This window comes from Haemaphysalis longicornis, unplaced genomic scaffold (assembly GCF_048455015.1).
Source record: "Haemaphysalis longicornis isolate Haplotype H1 unplaced genomic scaffold, Haemaphysalis longicornis Haplotype H1 scaffold_125, whole genome shotgun sequence".
Lineage (NCBI taxonomy): Eukaryota > Metazoa > Arthropoda > Arachnida > Ixodida > Ixodidae > Haemaphysalis > Haemaphysalis longicornis.
Window position 1 is genome coordinate 223721 of NW_027526227.1, and position 21750 is coordinate 245470.

General features: G+C 45.5%; 1 long non-coding RNA gene across 1 annotated transcript in view; it reads left to right on the plus strand.

Annotated features, from left to right (window-relative positions):
* Window positions 1–4694: 4694 nt before the first annotated feature.
* Window positions 4695–21750, plus strand: part of LOC144163611 (uncharacterized) — a 57660-nt gene continuing 40604 nt past the window's right edge. Inside the window, exons 1-2 of the long non-coding RNA XR_013320952.1 lie at window positions 4695–4810; window positions 20073–20102. This is a non-coding gene — a long non-coding RNA (uncharacterized LOC144163611). The remainder of the gene's footprint in view (window positions 4811–20072; window positions 20103–21750) is intronic.

Genomic DNA, 21750 nt, shown 5'->3' on the forward strand with positions numbered 1-21750 from the left:
TGGGCGCAGTCTAAAAGCTTCAAAAAGCAATACAGCTTTGCTTATTTATGATTAAGTTCACTTCCCAGCCAAATGCTGAATAAAACTTTGAAGGAATAAAGCTTCATTCTAGTGGTGAAACGTAAGGCTGTCGGTTATCGCTAGACGTTGTAGGCATCTTACTATCTGCGTAACACCACAAATTAAACTGCTTGCACCACGAAGAACAGCAATCTTTTGCTTTGGCCCGTGAGACATCCACACGAAGTCTCCCACCATCCCAACGCGTGCATTATTGGTTAGAGTATGAAGGCTGCACACGGCTACACTGCACTCCTTCCAGTCGTCTGCTCCCCCGCCCAGTTCGTGTATACACGGGAAGCCGGTGATATTAGCGTACAGAGACGTACATAAAACCCGCGAAAAGATTGCTCTGAAAGCCCTACAAGATTAATAGGGATTAAACTATTACGTTGGTGCCTCAAGCGGGCAAGTTTGTGTCCGCACGGGACACACACGGAGCTAATCGGCGAGGCGGATTATCAGGTGGCACTGCGGCGTCTGCACGTTCTGCGGCAGCGGGTGTCCGTAATTGTCGCACCAATTTATTCTTCTGCCGGCGACAACGCTCCTTCCATTCCCGCTCCCCTTTCTTTGGGCGAACCGCCTGTGCCTTTCACATACCGACCAAAATCTCAGAAGGTCAGAAGGACTCGAGTTCTTCTGGCAAACAAACTGCGGCTTATCGTTTACCTCCACCGTCCTAGGCATCTTATGGTCCATGTACGCACAAGCCCAAGCCGATAAAACACAGAGCAGCAGATAGGTCGAATTGGGCCGTGAGAAGCTCACGCTGATATGTACGGTCCGGCCGGCCCGAGTGGAGGTCGGGGGGACACCGCGCCTTGACGACAGGCCTAGAATAGTCGATTTCTCTCTCTCTCTCTCTCTCTCTCTCTCTCTCTCTCTCTCTCTCTCTCTCTCTCTCTCTCTCTCTCTCTCTCTCTCTCTCTCTCTCTCTCTCTCTCTCTCTCTCTCTCTCTCTCTCTCTCTCTCTCTCTCTCCCTCTCTCTCTCTCTCCAGCACGATTGGTTGTACACTGTGAGGACATTAACAGAAGCTACGCACGCACGTCCTCCCTTCCTCCAGCACCCATCCATGAACGCTTCTTTACATACGAAATATACTGGCAAAAATATCGTTCCCTAATCCGTTTTGGCTGATCGAGAATTATAAAATCACGTTGGCGTTCCAAGCGGGAAGTTGACCGTCATCCCAGACGCAATCGCAGCTACTCGACGAGTGGAACTTAAGGAGGCAACGGCGGCCGCACCATGTTCTGCTGCTGTGGCCGTCCATTTTGTTTGCACCCACACTTCCGCCCACCCTTGCACCCACTATTCGATTCCCGCTCTCGTTTCTCCAAGCGATAATTACGTGTTCATAAGATAGCTTGTTACACGTGGAATTGCTGATAAGGCAACCTGTGACAGAAGCATTAGTTGTGGCAAGGAGAAGCAGCGGTGGCGAGAAGAGCAGCTTCACAGGGAGGAAAACAAGGTTGGTTGGAAGTACACTTTTGCCGTAAAACGGAAGAGGACCGGGCACGACGCACCTGAGGGACTGCGCCCAATTTACTGCTTCTGCCACATTGTCGAAAGCAATACAACAACCAAAACGGCGCTTTTCCCGAGAATCGAAAACCTAATCCTGCCACACTAAAAACACGCAGATTGAAACACAAATGTTTTGCTTGCTATATACACGTAAGCTGCATTGTCCAGGTTCCGATGGGCCAGACACATGCAAGCCTCGCACCTGAACATGTCACTTTTACGACCCCTATTCAGTAGGTACACCCAGGGCAAATCCGAAACCATGTCATAAATAAACTCAATGTACGTGACACGACACTTCGTGGGTATTTTTCAGAAGGGTGCAGACAATATAGCCCAGTAAAGGCACCGTTCTCCTAAACTGAACATTCTACAATATATTAATCGCGATTTCATACCATGGCTTTGACGGTTTTTAAGTTGAAGTGAGGTATATAAAGGTCCTTTATCAACAGACATAACAGGGAACTGGCGTCACACACAGCCGGCGTCATTTCCGCTGGGTTACATCACAGTACTCCTGATATTTGTCATTTTCGTTGTACATATTTATTTATTCATTTTGTTTGTTTTGCCTATTAGATTTACAACTTACGCTACTGTCTTTAGTATTTGGGATTTTGGTGCTGTTTTCCCTCACTGTCCATGCAGTCAATAAAGTACATAATCATCAAACGAAAAATACTATTCATCAACGCTTAAAACTGTCCATTCGAGGGTGCGAAAAAGCAAACACACATGGAAAAGCTGTCGAATAGACTGGCTCAAATCCCGAAGAAACTCAACGTCAAATAGACTGCCACGAGCAGTAGAAACCCAGAAAATACTACTGATGTGAGCCCCTTCTTTGCATTTTTAATGGGAATAGTGAGCGAAGAAAGGACAGCGCAAGTGGTGGGAGGAGAAGTAGGGAGTGGCTGAGGCGTGGAAGGGGTGGCTCACGACCATTGGCTTCAGACGAAGGCTTCTGCAAAGTAAGTATATACGCCTCCTATTCTTGGTTCATGGAGGACGAGACCATGGCAGCTCAATTTTCAGCAGGCCTGTGATATCAATGACCTGAAATGGGGGAGGTGGTTTATTTGTTTTACCAAAATACCAGATTGTACCATTAGGCACGAATACAATCCAATTTAAGTAGTGACGTAACAACGTATGACTACGAGATAATTGGTAGTGCGTTTACATCACCGTTAAACGCACTAAAAAACGAGGGAGGTGCAAGACATCTAGTAGCACTGGATTTAGAATTGCACGTTCCTCATCTTTCCTCATACGGCTTAAGGTGATCAAAATACATAGGGCGACTTCCTCGAGAAATTAGAGAAATAAAACGCATAATGTCTTGATGCCCCTGGCCACGGCCAGGCTGGAGGAGCGGCGGGCGCGCACTGAGCGCGTTCGCCGCTCCTCCAGGCCGGCCGTGCCCTGGCGAACCCGCCACCCATCGTGCAACCAGTACTTCACGAAGGCATTGTTGAAGGAGAATGATGTCAGCAAAGAATTTATACGCGATAGACATTCTAAATTAAAGCCGATAAGAATCAGGTATACGGTATTTGTAAGTTAATGTTAGAGTATCCAGTGAAAACTAGTGACGCCATCTTATCCTGCATGTAGTCACAACCACAAATGCTATGGCTGGTGCGTGCTGAGTGAAGCGCACTGGAACAACAGGGGCTGGCGATCACGATACTCCCTAATGGGATATTTGGGAGCAGCAGCAGTGCGCTGAGGGAGCACTTACTCGTGGGTTCTCTCGGGGGCACGATGATGAGCCTCTTCGGCGGCAGCGTGAAGTGCCTCTCAGGAAGGGCCCGCGAACTGTGTCTTAAGCGAACGCACATCATAGTTCCGCGCCCGCCCCCCCGCGTTTTCGCCAAGCGTCAGACTGTCAGAGCTTCGTGCGGGCACAGCATGCTGCCCCCTGTCCTCCCTCACCGCACCCGTTCGGAGAGCGCTGTCTCGCGACGCCACAGCGAACCGCCCTACCATACCAATTTCGCGACACTCTCCTGCTTTGCTATCCTTCATCGTTCGCTTTCTCATTCTTGCCCTCGTCATGCCATCGTTCACTCGGTAACGACGGCAGCGCGGCTCAGCCCAGAGAAGACCGCTATAGGGCTGCGCCCTAAAAGTGTTTACCTTTGCGTGGCAGTCAGACTAGTAAAAGCGGACGAAAGCGATGTACACCTACTCAAACTTTACCTCGCACAACGCACGTGTCGTCAACACCGTCAATGAGGATAAGCTAAGCGTCTGTTTTATCTGGCAGCAAACACGCCAACTGGGAAATGCATCGTAGGCCCTCCTCTAAAAGACCTGTCCTTCTGACAGGGTATCGAGGAGCCGAGTTGCACGTACGCCCGTGCCATGTGGTGCTTAAGAATCCCACCGACGTGTCCGGGAAGGACACAGCCTCAACAGCAGCAGCTTGGGGAGGCCAATGAAGCTTCAGAACCAGACGAAAATGAAGCTTCGGTATGGAACATTATTTATACCTACTAAAATTTCTTTTCATAAAGTGCGGGTTCGATCGTACTCGTTTTTAACCACGGGTGCAGTTTGCAAGGCGCGATTACCTGACACTTTGCAGTTTCCGTCTCGGAGCGCAGGATTTCCCAATTGCTTGAAGGCGGTAACACGCCTTGCGCAATGCACTACACGGTGCTTTGTTTCATAACGTCCTTTGGCGTTTGCCATAACCGAGAAAATAAAAATCTGCTGAGGAGCGAAGAACAGGCATGTTTATTCAACTTTGTTAAAGTAGGCGCTGTGCATGGAGTCACACTTCAAAGTTTTTTCTGCAACAGGTAAAGGTTGTGCTGTGTTGTTTGGGTGCACGTGAACTGCCAGGAAACTTTTATTGTGATGGTTAGGGGGCTGAAAAGCTAGAGTCCGGTAGCTTGCTTTTATGTTCGTTCGAGCAAGAATCTAGGTGAATGCCCTTAAGTAACAAGTGCAAAAAACAGCTTGACCGTGTTTACCTCCTTCGCTTATAAATAATGCATCAAAACTCCATCTTCGTCGCTGATGTTTTACAAACTTTATTTTGTGGCTGCAGAAGCATATTGTTTGTTTTGTTTTTACACAACGTCTGTGAGTTTCCTCGATTTAAAAGGTTGCACACAGAGACAACGTCACATTCCGTCCAGGACAAAATCGGCAAAATATGCTCTTGGGAGTTTGGCTGGTTGCTGCGGTGTTGACAATAGGTGCGTTGTTACCCTTCTTATGTTTGAAATTTCTACATCTTCGGAGGTATACACTCAACTCAAGAAACTTCGAGTAATATTAGGGCATAAATGGAGAATGTCCTTACTTACGGCACACTCAAGACTGAAAATTAGGATTGCGCCAAACTTAGTCGGGACTCGACGTTTGACCAGTGGATGCACGTTTGGAAAAACATAACACTGCAAATTATCCAAGCGGTGTTAACATATCTAGCCGATTACTCAGGATGTGGCATATGTCATAATGATTTCTCGCGGTTAAGTTGCATGTCACTGTATATACTACCTGCTGTCATAACATTGGCTATCACAGGTGCTGGAAAGGCTCGTGCTTAAATTACTGGAACAAATATCAGTTTAAAATAATGGTGAAACAATTAGATCCAATCTGTGTGCTTGAACGGCTGAGTATGAATGAAAGATCTCTTTCAGTAGTGCCATAAATATTGGACAGGCGTATTGTTGTAACAAAAAACTTTGGCTGCTACAGAAGGCGCCTGGTTACAGAAAGCATCAAACGCTGCACAAACCAGAACGGTAAAATTTATCTCAAACAAGTATCTCTTTGGAATTCGACCGGATACCTTCGAGAGCTGTGGGGAGAGGTAGAAATTTTACTTAAATAAAAAAAAACACAAAAAGGTCGGCTCGATGGTATTAGTTCTAGCCAGCTGTTCGTGTGTGGGAAGTCGAATTGGAGTAAAGGGACTGGACAGAGAATGATGGAGATGAAGATGGCGCAGAAATTAGTAAATGGCGATATACAAAAGACGCCTATAATTATACAGTGCACGTATTAAAGTTCATTCAGACGGGCCTCAACTGCAATATCACTGCCAGGGCGCTGCTGCAAGTAAATATTGCCACTGCTTTGAATGCCTCGTGGGGACGTGACGGGTCTCTCCAAAGGCCGATCAGTACTTCCTCAGACAACACGGCACTCCAAACGAGCGAATGAGGGGCAGAGTTTAAGCAACGTGTGTGTAATAAACAGAGGTACTTAAATGCAATAAATAAACTACCCTTCAACAAAACCCCTGTGATTTATGTAATGACAGGAGGTCTGCAAAACGATTGAAATGAACAAAATGTCATTGTATTGATCGAGTGAGTTGCGATAGCGGAGGGAGATGACTGGATGTGTGTGAGAGAAAGAGAAGAGAGTTATTCAAATGAGATAAAATCTAATACCATGCGCAGAAAATGAGCGGTTACACAAAAAGCTCCAGATTGCATGTACGTTTGTATTTGAATATTTACACGGATGACGCTACTTTTACGTCCGCAGACAGTTTTGGAACACAGTTTCTTCAGTTACAATTCTCACTTGCACTGAAGCTCTACCAAGAGAGATAGACTAGCAGTAAGAGAATTTAGTCATTGTTGCACAGAAATGACGGACGGATTCGGTGCTCGTGTGGCCCAAAATGTGTGCGTGAAAGACTGGGCTGCATGGTGTGGTTTACTATGAGAGAGAACGCGACAGTGTAATGGTTCTAAGTGTAAGAAAGACAATAATATTAACGCAGAAATTTTGGGGTGTGTGGGCGTTTACCACTCGATTCAGCCATCCAGAGAATATTAAAAGTGTTGTTAAACGAGGCGATTTTATAGGCAAAACATTTCTAACCATCTAACCCTGGTCCCCGTGTTCATACGTTTGAACAATGCTCAGGAAAACGAAATAATTTTGAAAATTTGAGAAAAACATCAATAGCTAAGCAATAGTTACAGTTTTCATCTAATTAAAAATACAAAGCCGCTTCTTCGAATAAAAAAATGCACTTTGAAAAACACAAACACCGTGAAAAGCGGTGGCCCACGACTCTAGCTCTACTGGCGTGATATCAAGAAGTCAAACGGCCAGCGCTACGAAACGTTAATCTAGATCGTGCGTGTGACTCGCAAGGAGAAGTACAACGTTGGAAATTTGATTTTACTTTGGCGAACCTCTACTGTGTGTATTTTTGTGGGACGGATACAGGTTATGAAGAGCAGTACCCGTAAGTGTTAAGGAGAATAAAGACTTTTACTTGGCAGGGTGGCAGACGAATATCGTCTTTTGACGATATTTGCAGTGACGTAAGCACATACGTTGCTATTTTTTCTTAGTGTTTTGCTGGACTGAGCTTTTTCGATTGTGGCATAGCGAGAACGAGAGAGAGAAAGACAGAGTGAGAGAGCAATAATGTTTTAGGGGCGAAGCTCCTCTTGCTCGGGCCCTGTCCCGTCCCTCGTTGCTGCTGCGTACGGCACGGCACAGTAATGATGATTGTGGCAGGATTCCCCTAAGGATTGGCCAACTAAAGAATGGCCAAAGAGAACAAAACGTTCGACGCGTTTGTTGCTACCGAACAAGGAGAAGCGGAAGAAGAAGAGGTTGTCGTTCGTCGCCTGCGAGCTCAAGACACGTACCGGGGTTACAAAAGACGCTCTGCAGAAGGCGACGGCCATGGTGGGTAAAATGTCACTCACCGAATTTGCCAGCTTACCCATGGAGATTCTCATCTTCCAAAACAACCCCTACATAACCACCCCAAACATTGAAGTTGTCGACGGGCTGGTCAACGAAGCGGTGGAAAGCTTGCCATGTAGAGTCTTTATATGATGTGCGGGCGAATGTTTCACGGTTTTACCGATAAGCATTTTTGCTTCGCCCTTCTCATCATCATTCACTTCGCCGAGATGGCCGAATTTTTTTCGTTGAGAAAGAAGCAGTTAGAAATTAGAAAAAGTGGCTAACAAGAAGTGAAAGGAGCCTAAATGTGAAACCCGAAGTCATTGGCCGCAGATGCAGAGCTTCTCCCCCTGACTTCTCGATCAGCTGAAGCTGATACTTTCCAGCGCTAGTGCTCTGCCTTTCTTCCTTTTGCGTCCTTGGGCTAGCTGCTTTTTTTTACCGTGTTTCATCCCTTAGCACATACTGGACATGGCTAGGTTGCGGGACAGAGGCTGCACGTTTCTACGAATGTACACAGTATTGTGTTCATTTCTTGTGTTCCTACCAAACATTTTCATCCGCATGGCTTTGTGGATACTTTTGTTGGTTTACACTCCACGGAGCTTCCGCGGCATTTGAGCCACCTTTCTCCATTGGGAAGCATCTTGTTTCTATGCGTAAAGTGGAGAAGGTATTCTAAACGTTTTTCGGTACGCTTAGTGCTGTGGTCGTTGTCGCAAGTAGCCAAGAGATCCAGTAGACGTGGCTGGATGATTCGTTCACTTCCAGATACTTGTGAGCAATTGTATACGGGCCGTTATTGACATGCTCCACTGTTGTGAATAGCCTACCGTAGCGCTTACACTCGCAGTCAGAAGTCCATTGCACTTTGAGAGTCTGTAGTGATGTTAGATCTTGTTTGATGCGTCAGTTGGTGTTATTATAAGGAGGATGGCTCCCCGTTTTGCATCTTGGTTCCTGTTTCTGGAACACCATGCAGTCACGATGACTGCAAAATTAGTCAACTACGACAATTGCTGCCTGCTTCAATTTTGCTCCCCGAGGTCGGTGTACACCTCGATGTACACGTGCGTACCTCGTTTCCACCTGTGCACCACGGTGTACCCCTAGATATCGGTGTACACGAGGTCGCGACGATGTACATCCCGAGGTCGGTGTCTTCATACGATTTGTGAATTTCCTCCGCACGAAATTGATCATACCACATCACCATTGCTTGTGTATGATTTTACTCATGAGTAACACACAGCTTTCTTGGTCTTACTGATAGTGGTGTCGTAAACAGAAAGCACGGTAGAAAAAGGAGATTTACACAGTCGGAGCGCAATATTGCGATGATGGTAATGAAACAGAAAACGTTTCTAACGCGCCTGAGTAACCCCACCGTGGAGCAGTGGGCGGATCAGCTACCAGCTCACCCTCACGACCAGCACGACAGGTGGACCGGGACAACCCGGCAGCTTAGGACGAATGCTTCCTGGACTAAAGAGGCCCCCAGAACGGTACTCATAAATTTCAATAAATGTTCATTCCTCCTCCTCGTGGTAGGAATAGGACCTGGGTCCTTGGCGTTCTGAAGCCAATGTCTGTTGCATTCCGCCATGATACCATTTGGGTCGCTCATTGTTTTCTTTGGGTTTTGTTGCGGTCGTTGATTTTGGGGTGGCAGAGTTGACATGAACTTTGGAGTTTCACAAGACTGTGGTCTAACGACCGTGATGGGTAGGGGCGCTCAGCTTTGTCGTGAAAGATTAATTATCTTTCGTCCGGGTTTGGACTATTAAGCGCGGAAAATTTGAACCCTAAATGTTTACGCTCTGACTAATTGCACTGGCTTTGAATTTTCCACTTCACAATTTCTTTTGTGCACTCAAGAAAGCTCCCTATTCCAACTATCATCGTTTTTGCACAGAGGATTTGATTGTTTTGTATAGGAGACTTTATGTAGGCTCGGTTGATTTGTAACACGGTAGTCACGACGTCAGGTTACTTTTTCGGGAGCGTGGCTGTCTTTGATACAGTCGCCCATCGCGCTTATGAATTTTCGGCAGCTTTTTTGGGGGTAGGAGAGTATTTTAGATGCGAAGCAGCTTATGGTAGCGCCTGTTCTCTCCGCCGTTGAGCGGCCACCGTTCCGCGGCGTTCACACCCCCACTGTGCATGCGCATACTCCTGCCCCACCTTTCCTCACCTTGTCTCATCTCCTATCCTCTCCGGCATTCCTCCTCTCCTCTTCGAAGCTCCTCTCCTCTCCGGGATTGCGCAACACGTGGAAACACCTGCGGCTCCGCGCGCGATAATGCGAAGCAGCGTAGCGTGAGGTGCGACGGTGGCCGCTGCATACACCGCTGGGGGTGCGACGGTATCTCCGCGGTATAAATCACGCGCGCGCGCGTTCGGCTACTCTCATTCTCCGCCCGCAACGCCGCGATGAGTTCTACGGCCAACGCCGCCGTTAACGCCACGTGCAACGCCAGCGCAACGCCAGTGTCAGAGCCGCAGAAAAGAGGGCTCGAGCCGCGGCCACGAAATGGCAGCGGCGACAGGCCGATCCCAAACGTCGGGCTCACGAAGCCAAAATAAAACGTTGAAAACAAATGGGAACTTGTGTCGACCCCATGGCTGCTTCGCATACTACTCAGGGTTCCCCTAAGGGAAGATGGTGAATTTTTTTTTGTTTTCTAGAATGCCCTTATAAAGACCCAATTTAAGGACCTTTTCTTCGTCATGAAAAGCACCCTATTTGTTCCCAATGCAAGAAGAAACCTTTCCTATTACAAACGCTTACTTCCTCCAGTACCACAGTGGATTCTCTGGCTTGACCTTCCATTAATTTAATAGCCTTTTTCTTCTTCTCGACCCGTTGCTGGGTATTTCTTGCGTTACTGTGGTGGTCGTCCGGTTGTCCAAGGATGGCGTTCTTTTTATTTTCTTCCGTGTGGGTCAGCTTGGGATAGGGTATGTTCTGGTTTATCCAGTTCATGAGTACTTGCTAGTATCTGATCTTCTCTTAGGTGTTTTATATATTGGGCATTGTCTTAATCATTTTCTCTATTTTAGCGATTGTGACATCGGTTGTACCACTTGACTGCGGAACCAGGCCAAACATTCGCTCGTGGCTGTTTCCTGGGAGGACAGCAGTACCTATTTTATAGCGAAAGCTGTCTTAGTGAACCGATAGCGTTCTGTCAAACCACAAAGCATCTTCCCAAAGACTGGTTAGCCCACCGGAAAGCTCTGATAAGATGTCTCGACCCACGGTGCATGCACGTAATTAAGCATTCATTGTTATTTTACGCCAAAATAGTGATCTTACCCTACCTCAAACGCGTTCATTTCTTTTTTCGCTCAATGTGTTTTTTTTTCTTACCTGATATGTTCAGCTCCCTGCTATAAAAACCTTGCCAGTATCATTATAGTGCCCCCTCTTACGTTCGTCTCAGAATGTTTTTCGCTGGACCTAGTTTCTGTTAGTTCCGCATCTCTTTGGCTGCGGGAAATCGTGTGCTTGTTTAGAATATTCGGGAGATAAGTTTTGCTACTGGGTGTATTTGCAGTACAAATTTATTGTTTTGTTTAAAATGCCATAAATAAGAGTTCAAATTTTACCCACTGAAAGTGAAAATGACTCGAATACATTTACAGACAACTGGTCTTCCTGTTTTGTCGTTATCGAAACTGCGGAGACCAATTCCAGGCAAGAGATTGCTTTAGGTGGGTGACTTATGCAAAGCCGTGCGTTTTGACAACTGTGCTGTTCAGGTAGGTGTTGGGCCGCAGAACGCGCTCAGAAAAACCACCCGACGTCATCACACGCGCCAGTATCACTAGGTCTTCCAGAATATTCTGCCCAGACTTCGTGGCGTGATCTCTCGCATGCTCTTCTCCTCGCCAGTCCAGGGGCGTTCGCCATTTAATTGGGGCAGATAAAGCACTCGGTGCCCAGCTCGCGAAGCCGTTTGTCGCTTGTTCCATCATGTGCTACTGCGGCACAAATTGGGGAAGATCTGAAAGCCTGCTGACAAAATGATCAGGGCCTACCTGTCATGCAGACATTTCCCCGAAAGCTCCAATATCTATGCGACGTGCAACAGCCGGGCCTCGACGAAATGAGATATCGGCCGACCAAAGAGCATCATGTCCGAATCACAGGAATTGCGGCAGGAAAGAAGTCATTTCGCAACTTCACGTGGTGAAAATAGTATCGCCGATGCTACTTTGGCCCAATACCGAATATTGTGCCGGTGAAGCGGCGGCGAAACTTCAGCGAGTTGCAGAAGATGCGGAGTTACTAGCTAGCCTATACTGCAAATATTTTAATGACCGAGTGTTCATTGCTCTGTAGGGGCTATCGACGACACCAAGCAGATAATTTTACCACGTTTTGAAGCATAGCAATGCAGAAAACGTCGCTCAGGATTCATGCGTAACCACGCATAAAAGTAGTCGAGCCACGAATATGCTAGGCACTGCCGTTGGCTTGTTTGCTTCCGCACTCTTAGCTCCCCTAGCGAGAAACTCTCCAAATTGTTTTACGAGAAAATATCTCCATCAGCTCCAGCTATTGCGAACAGTACGCCTACACTTTATTTTGCACTTTTTATCAAGCCATATGTATGGATTATCAGGATTGTACTGCATGTATAAAGTTGGTTGAAGAAGCCGTAGATGTAGGAAGCCATGTAACAGACCTTACGCTCTACATTGAAGTGGTTGCGTTGGATCAATCTGATTCAAAATATTTACTTGAGCTTCTATGAGTCATGGCGGTAGTAACGTCAATATGTTAGGTGCAACAGATTGGTTCTGGTCCAGCGCACCACAAAAAAAAAAACGTTTATTAGGACGTGTGAAAAACGGGGAGTATGTCACGTTTCCCTGCTACACGGGACATCTAAACTAAAGATGCCTTTCTCTCAAGTTCATCTAAAGAGTCCCCAAAACGACCGAGAGTAACATCGTCTACTCATCAAGCCCGGAAGCATCTTCACAAGCCCCATATTGCATATGTACCGATTATACAAATACAGTTGATGGTCCTGCGGGAGTAGAACGTAGAGATTGGGCACTTGTTGTGGACTACCAAAGATTTTTCAAAGGTCCACAGACTGCCATTACCCATAATGGACATCGCAAGTTCTTTAAAATAGGTCACAACGGGTGTTCTTGGAAGGGTAGCAAGAATGAATCCCACATGTACATTTCAACCAACACCTCAACATAGACGCGGAAAGTGTTAAACAGCTTGTCTTATGCCACTGTGAATATATCTGAAAAATTCGCATTACAGTTCAAGACGTAGATTACGGGAGGCGAATCGCAAACTGGATAAGAGCTTCTGCAGAAGAACTTCCGTCGTGCGCCCGAAAGACGGGCTCTTGTGGCACTCTAATCATCCCACTGCTACAGTGGATGTGACAGGAACGGCTTCAATGTACGTGGCCCAGAGACTGCGTGGTCTATTATCTGACACATGGACACTCATATGTCCTTGGGGTTCGGATATTCAAAACTGACTGGTTAACTTCATTTATCTGTGGGGCGGGAAGAACGTTACATTGCGTTCATAGGATGAACCGAAATTGCGCACAGAAAGAGGATGCCGGACCAAGCGGGTCGACAGAACGGAAGGAAAGGAAGACCAGCAACGTTCGGTCGCCATGTTTGGAGGATAAGCAATTCACTGTGATGCAAATACAGATTTCCTTTCTTTTACGGCAGATTCGGACTGCTTTCTTCCACATGCTTAGCATAGGTCCTGTCGAAGTCGTTTTAGATTGATGAATTGCGATCTGTTTTGTTACTTATTCTAGTACATGTACGTATCGGTATGATTTTGGTAGTTAGGACTATTTTTTCTTATTTTAGCTTCCCTGTTAAATGACATTAATTTTTTCTGAACTCCTGGATGTTTCTTTTGTTTTCAACGATTGCTTTTATGTGTTACGACATACCACTGAGATGTTTGCGCATGATTTGTATCTTGGGATAAAAAGTCGCCTTTAATTAGGCCTGTATCTTTTGATTTTTGAGTTTCCCAAGGCTCATTTGGAATTTTGTTTACGTTACTAACGAACTAACAATTACGTACTAACAATCCTGTACTTTGTGAATTAAAAGTTTTCCTTAATCAATAAGCATGGTATTAGGAACAATTTGCAGAGTTGAATTCTTTTGTGTAGTAATAGAGCGACTACAATCTAATCTACTTTTAATCGAGTGGCATAACAAACGATGTCATGCTGTTTCCTTATAAGTTATTATATTTTCGATTTATTAGACGCTAGCAACGCTTGTTCGCGGAATGTTCCCCTAAATTCGGGGCGGCCCCCGGCCACGGCGCGTGAGTTTTAGGCGCGTGCTTTGCCTTCGATCGAAATTATATTGCCTGAGAAGACAATATTCAGACTCAGCAGAAGAATTCTTTTTGCCGTGACGTTGACGGCTTCTTGTATTTATTGATTTACTTACAGTACCCTCAGGGCCACAAGGCATTGGAGACGGGAGGTATTACACATCGTAAAATGATGATCAAACCAGTAAACTAAAACAATGGTTACAAAAATTGCTTGTAAACAACATTCGTACCCGGTGCTTAATAGGGCAAGTAGAAAGATAGCAAGTTAGCTTTTAATTATACAATACTAGCTACTGCATAACAAGACGACATGAAAGAAAGAAAATACCCAAGAATTGCACAACGTTAGCTATTGTATTCTAAATGACTTATCTTGAATATTCACAGTGGTTGATGCAGGAACGCGGTTACATTCGTTTTAAAGGAGCCATGAAGAGAAAATATAAGTTCGTTTAATTTGAAAGCACTAGGACTCAGCATCTCACTCAGCTTCATTAGAGCCACAAAAGGTGTTCTTTTAACGAAAAAAACAAGAAGTATTTAAAAACTTTCAAATTTTGCGCCAGAGTGACGTGTTATGAGCAAGAATGACGCCATGCGGGCCAACAATAAAATATAATTTTTAGTGCGTTAACTGCACGTTAGCATTCAAGTGATGCGGTCAAATGGAACTAGAGGCCCCATTACAGACGTCCAGTCATGTTTCGTCGCGACAGGTCAGTTAGGCGGCCGCCAATCGCACAAACAATGTTCCGTGACGTCATAGAAAAGTTGAGGGAAATTGCCTAGGGGGTCGCCACAGCTTCACACGTTTTCTTTAATATCTCCATTATTTGTTCAAAGATAGCGATGATATTGGTATCATTGATATCGGGACTAAGCAGTCTTTCTAATAAAGCCAACTTGTATTTTGTCTTCATGGCTCCTTTAAGTATTGGCTATAAAAGACTGGAAAATGTATATGTTCTAGACGATGGTATTCCACCTTTATAGCATGAACTAAGCGGGTCGAGATAAAGTAAGGAGGCAGAACGAGCTGATGTAGCGTTGGGTGATAAAATATTTTATGGAATAGACCGAGACGGAGAAGTTTGCGGCGACAAGATAATGAAGGCAGTTGAAGACTACCTTTCATAGAAGTTATGCTGGCACTGCGATTAAAGTTAGAAAACATCAATCGAACAGAGTTATTTTGTACCATTTCTAGTTAATGAGTTAGAGTATCGTAACATGGGTCCAACACTGATGCCACATTGTCGAGCTTCAACGAAATAATGTTTGTACATTTGTAATTTACTTGATGCAGGAGCAGTGTTGTACACGTTCTTCCAGAATAGGAACTAAAGCTCGTTCCTCTTTCCTTGCCAATTTTGAAACGAGTTCCGGTTACAAGTTCCTTTATTGCGAAAGGAACGCGTTCCAGTTCCACTTCGAAAAATTGAAACGTGTCGTTACATTAACGCTACGATTAGGTTTTTAAATAAACTATAATGTCGGATAATCCGGGGGCGAAATTAAGTGAGACATTTAAAACTCACTTCGAACTACGTATATTATACGAATATTAACACCACCGGCAGCACATTATTTGGAGATAAGGTGAATCAAAAGCAACGCTCCTAGGCGAATTTTTTCAGGGAACACCGAACAAACTCCAGACGGCTCTAGGACATTTCGGTACAGGATATTTCGGTGTGGAAATTTTAGTGTAGGGACATATCGGTGTACGGTGATATCGGTGTACGGGCGTTTCAGTGCACGGACATTTTGGTGTATGGACATTTCGGTGTAGGGACATTTCGGTGACCAAATTATCTGGTGCTTGCCTGTTTGCGACAGCCGTTATATTTTTATTTCCGCTTAACGTGGGTTATGGTAAACAATCTGGAGCAGTGGATTTATTTTTTGATTGATGCCATGTTCGATCTTTGCCAGGTATTTTTAGAAATTCTACATTTATATATTTTTGTTTAATACCTCTTCCTGGGGACACCTGTTATGCAGCCGATTGAATTCTTTAGCACAGGTTTTTAATTTATTAAAGACAGGTTGTTAATTTATAGTTGCTGTTTTTAGCTAAGACAATTAACCGCTGTTTACGATGGTGTACCGCCTCTTTTGTATATTTTTTTAAATTACACACCCTCAAATTACATAAAAAACATGCACACTCTCAATATTCAAAACGTAACAAACATTAGCTAGCCCCCCAGAATGAAGAAAACCTTATGAAGTGTATTACGTAAGCAGGGCTGCCTTGCTAAAATGAATTCCCGAGCACTGGTCTAGGATATTGTCGGGGAGGAAAAACGGGCCTTTTGGAAAACAGCCGCAGGTTCTAACGTCCTAAATGCTGATTAAGCGCGCACCGGTTGTGCATAACAATTCCACCCATTGTGTTCGGGACAACCAACCTTCGTTTAATATTTACAAGCCTACATTTACCACATTTTAATTCTTTGTTCTAGCACCCTTCCCTCCTCACACCTCCCGCCTGTACGCTCGAATCTCGACCAGATTTCTTTTTCAGCCATATTATTTTCGGTTTCCCCTCAAAATCCTACTGGCGTGGTGGAGTTCACGGTCTTAGAAGTGTCACCGCAGTGATTTTTTATTTTTTATTTAGAAGTGATTTTTTATTTTTTATTTAGAGCATACTGCAGGCCTCTTAGTGGAGGCTTTTGCAGGAATTAGGTAATACCTTCAGAACAATGACATAAAACACTTTGCGTTAAGACATAGAAAAAGCTTTACATTCACCATGAACGCACGAAACCTCTATAATGTGACACAAAAAGCCACCCAAAAATCCGCTGAGAACACAATGACCAGTATCGTTTGCTGGCTACGCCCTTCCGCGCGTCGCGGTCATACCGACGGCGCCCCAACTCCATGAATCGCTCTTTCTGCGCCTTCAGTCGCCCCCTTGGGAATTAACTCATCAAGTCGCGTATATCACGGACACCACAGGCATACATCGCTTCCTCCCATTATCAGGAGCAGAAAAAAAAATGAATAGGCTACTGTGACGAGAGCGGCAACAGTCGTCTTCGAGATTTCAAAGTCCAGTCGACGCAATGGTGAAGCACAAGTGACACCCCTCTCTCTCTACCTAGGGGGATGATTGCCGGCGCGTCTCAGCTTTCCCCTCCCCTAAGTAACGCCACCACAAGTGCGATCGTTGGTTTGTTCGTTTTAAGTAGAACGGACACCGAATACAACGAAGGCGAGATTGCTTGAGAGAATAATTAAAACGAAATTCACACGCGTTAAATCGACGTCGTTTTTCGGTTTTTTTTTTCGAGGAAGTTTTGTTGGGGGGGCAGAGGAATAGACTAAAAGCGGCAGCGTCTTGCACCATTGGGTGAAGTGAAAGGAAAGCTCCTTGGTAACACTTAAATTATTAGGGTTGTTCACATGAATGTTAAAATAACAAGAAATGGTTGAACGGATCCAAATAAACAACGTTGATTTTCACCATCTACTACAGAAATCGGGTTTCACGTGGCAATTCTCCGCCAGGGTTTAGCGTTCATTTCCACGAACGGCGGCGCAAGCACAAGTCTCGAACGTAAAATCATATCAAGTCGCGAAATTACCATATTAAAGCCAAAATGTTCAAAGAATGCCTGAGACATCCCCTCACTGAAAATGTCTGGGCGAAGACGTCGTGCACAGAAATGTCCACACCGAAACGTTCTTGACCTAAATGTCCGACACCGAAATGTCCAGATCCCGTTTAGCAGTCCGTCCGTTTCGTTGGCTACGTTGTTACCGGGTTGACCCGGACCGGTCTACTTGTGAGCGCGCGGAAGGGCGAGTAGGAAGGGTGTGGAGGCACGGACATGGCGAAGGCAGGCCCGCGGAACTAATCTCCCTACCGCGACGAATGCCCAATTGCGCAGCCGAGTCCCGGTCAACCCAGTAAGAACGCATACGACAGACCGGACGGACTGCTAAAACTCTCTATTCTTTCCCCGCCAGGGAACAATTCTATCGGCCAGACGCGCATTCTGGCCTCCCCAGACAAATGCTGAAGGGTGAAAAGCATTCTCGCGGCTACGCTATTCACCCGTCGAACGCCGCCTAAGCAACCAGCATGAAAGCAAGCACAAGCTCCGGCCTGCTTCGTGGTTATTCATCTGCCTTTGACCTTCGTGGAAGCACGTACGGCTGAAGGGTGGGCAAACTGACAATCTTATAGAAAGAGAAACGCAGTAGCGCTTTGTGGATTATTGTACTCGAGAGTTGGCATCACAAACAGCCAAATCCTAGTGATGTAACGGCAGGAACGCCGTTCCTGCCGTTCCTTCAAAAACCTAACGAGTTACCGTTACAGTTCCACCGACACTTAATGAAACGGTGGCGTTCCTCCGTTCCTCCAAAAAGGAACTAGTTCCAGGAACGCCGTTCCTTGTAACACCGTTCCGTACAACAGTGTGCAGGAGCTTTTAAAGGAGCCATGAAGAGAAAATACAACTTTGTTTAATTTGAAAGAACTAGGATTCAGTATCTCACTCAGCTCCATTACAGCCACAAAAGATGTTTTTTAACGAAAAAAAAGCAAGAAGTATTTAAAAACTTTCAAATTTTGCGCCACAGTGACGTGTTATGAGCAAGAATGACGTCATAGGGGCCAACAATAAAACATAATTTTCAGTGCGTTAACTGCACGTTAGCATTCAAGTGATGCGCTCAAATGGAACTAGAGGCCCCATTACAGACGTCCAGTCATCTGTCGTCGCGACAGGTCAGTTAGGCGGCCGCCAATCGCACGAACAAGTTTCCGTGACGTCATAGAAAAGTTGCGGGAAATTGGCTAGGGGGTCGCGATTGCTTCACACGTTTTCTTTAATATCTCCGTTATTTGTTCGAAGATTGCGATGATATTGGTATCATTGTTATCGGGAGTAAGCAGTATTTCTAATAAACCCAACTTGTATTTTGTCTTCATGGCTCTTTTAAAAACGGTATCCTTAGGTGCGGATAGCATTCACAATTACGTACTCTGTATGAGTTGTCTATGCGAGATCCGCTAAAATATGAACACCAAGGTATTTATAAGATGACACATTATATATACGGAGGTTGTCAGTTACGTAGGTAGGTAAATGGTGAGCTGTTCAGGTGGCATGGAAATGCCCGCAAATTGTAGCGTTCAGTTTCATTAGCCAAGATTCGCACAAGAAAATATAAACGTCAATATCGGATTGCAAGACGGTTATGCCATCGCAAAAAGGTATTTTTCCGTGCACAACACAGTGGTCGGTGAATAACTACATACAGAATTAACCAAAGAAGAGAAATCGTTAAGGTAAATAATGAAAAGAACAGGACACGCACTGAGCCTTGAGACCCAGCGAAGTGGAAACGTGTTAGCTCAGGGTTAAAATTATTCGCGGTCACGAACTGAAATCCGTTGGAATGGAAGAACGCAAGACAAAATAAATGTTGGAATCGAGGTTACGCTGGTGCAGTTTAAACAATAATAATTTGCCACACACCTTATCAAGTGCTTTGGAAAAGTCAAGGAAAATGCAATCAGTAGTAGAGGACTGGTCAAGAAAAGTGGACAGTTTATGAGTGAACAGAGCAACCGGAGTTTCACAAGAGTACGTTTTCCTAAGGCCGTGTTCAATGGGAGCAGGGATACCGTGGGGTGCTTTCACTGCAGGCCATGCCGACGATATGCGCCTGGCCTACCATGATGAGCCTGCGTTGAAATGTATCGCCGCTACGAGGGGTCTATTCAACCATTCAAGGTGATGATCCCAACGCACTTCTGGTGGCACTTTGCAGCTGCGATCGTGATGACCTGCTAGCAGGACACCCGAGCAGTTCGAAAACCTTTCCATGGAGACCTCGGTCTGTCACGTGGCCCGGTTTGAAGGAGAAAGGACGACTTTCAAGCGCTCAGCTTACGTCGTACCTGTTAGAGTGGTGAGCCCACCTGCACAACACCTGAGCAGGAAACGGCCTCGCGCTAGGGCATCAGTGGTCGCCCGAAGGTTCCGTGACATCCACGTGGCCACAGAGAGCTCCGCATTAGTCAGCTGAAATAACCCTTATGGAAATGATGTGTAAATGGTTGCTGTTGATTAGCTCCTGCGCTTTAGAGTGAAGCTGACAGTTTTGTTCGCTGGTGCAAAAGTGAAGAATTACCCTAATATCCCCTAAATTCCCCGTTGCACAACAGGAACTAAAATCACCACAAGGCACATAAACACTCAATCTCGGTAAATTGGTTAGGCTCTTAATGTTTCTAGATGTCCTAAGAAACCTCGATATATTGGTTTTGTGACATTACAGAATATACATTTCCCACAAAAGCCTACCTCTAACTAATACACTCTGCCTTCGTGCTCAGCTTTTTTCTAAACACTTCGTGTACCTAAACTGTTTTCTTCGTGGTCTTACTACAGATGCCGTCGTGTGTGCTGCTGACAATTTAGGTACGTAAAAAAGCATGTTACACTTCAAACGTTCGCTTCATTTCTTCTATAAAATTCTTCCGACGGGGTCCTAAAATGTCTTTAACCAGCTATGCTTTACCTTAACCTCAGGCTAGTTCAACACCGCCGAGTTCGTTGCAAGGGTTGAATACTAAGATCTTTCTCCTATAAAGTTGTTCATGTAAAAATGCCACTTTTATCCCACTTTGTTTTAATCTGTTTTATACCGCTCTAACCCAGCATATTGCAATCTCCTCCCCGTAAAGAGAGGTTCTGCGCGCGCTATGCGCCGGAGCATCCATCCTGTTGGTGTTGATTAGCACCTGCGCTTTACAGTGAAGCTAACAGTTTTCTTCGCTGGTGCAAAAAGTGAAGAGCTACCCTGATATGTCCCAAAATTCCCCTTTCCACAACATGACTTCAAATCTCTATGCTTGTGAAACATACATGCAAACATGGTGAAAATATGCATTTTTATTACTTTTCTCAAAGCTTGTAAGTTTATGTGGCTATGTATATTTTTAGAGAAATGCCAGATAACAAGAGAGGACGATATTCAGTTGTGTATGACAAATGTTACACTTCCTTAGCAATACCGATGAAATTGTCACGAGCCCTGACGGGCCATCCCACGGCGCCTAGGTCCGCCATATACAATGATGACGGCGAGGTAGAAGCGGTGTGCGGAGACACAGCAAGCTCAGGCCAAGTTTTGGTCGCTCAGGCTCACCTTGTGAACATATTTTTTGTATCATAAACCATAGTTCATGTGATCTACTCTGCCCCACGTAACATTTGGTGGAGTGTGCGGGTTCGTACCCATTTTGGGCCCCTGCTTTGCAATGCCCCCGCGTGGGCGCAGCAACCTAGGATAATGAAAGCACGCCGAGCGGTCCGAACCTTTCCGAAACCAGAACACGACGATGTTTTCCGCCCCATATCCTCAGCCCAGATCGACCTGAATGGAGACCAGCCGAGACAGCCATGCCGAGACATGTTGGAGGCGTGTTCCTCGCCCTTTTTTTCGACATGATTCCAGAACGTTGAAAACTGCATCGCAACTGAATACATTGTGGTTATGGGGTCAGGAATCGTCGACGTACCGGTGGTCATGCGTGGTGACTAGCAATTTGTCAGTGTATATTTTCATCGCATTGCTCATCCGCATCCAATCTTTAGCTTACTTAGTACTGTGCGGGGACTGTGGTTCTCGAGAACGGGGCGATGTCAGAGGCCATGGCGGATAATTCCCATCGGAACCATGGGTCACTATCGACGATGATGACGACAATGTAGAAGCACTGATCGGGGCCCTGCAGGGCGTGCCCCATTGTCGCCGCTTTGTAAATAGGTGCTTTCACCTTCGAATTCATTTCTTCATCATTAAACATAGCTTGTGCCATCTGCTTTTCCACCACGTAACAATACCTACCAAAGGCTGTCCCAGAGAAAAGTTCTAGTCCTTAGTCATACTAGGGGGAAACCGAAAGGGCATGCACTCGTGAGTGGAAACGGGCACTCAGCCCATGTTACACCTACGAGTACTACACGTCAGCATAGATGCCTCCCGCAAATATCGCCTGTCCTCAAGCATAACTATCCTTCATACAGGTATTCACACTGTAAGTGTTGCTCATACCACAAAATA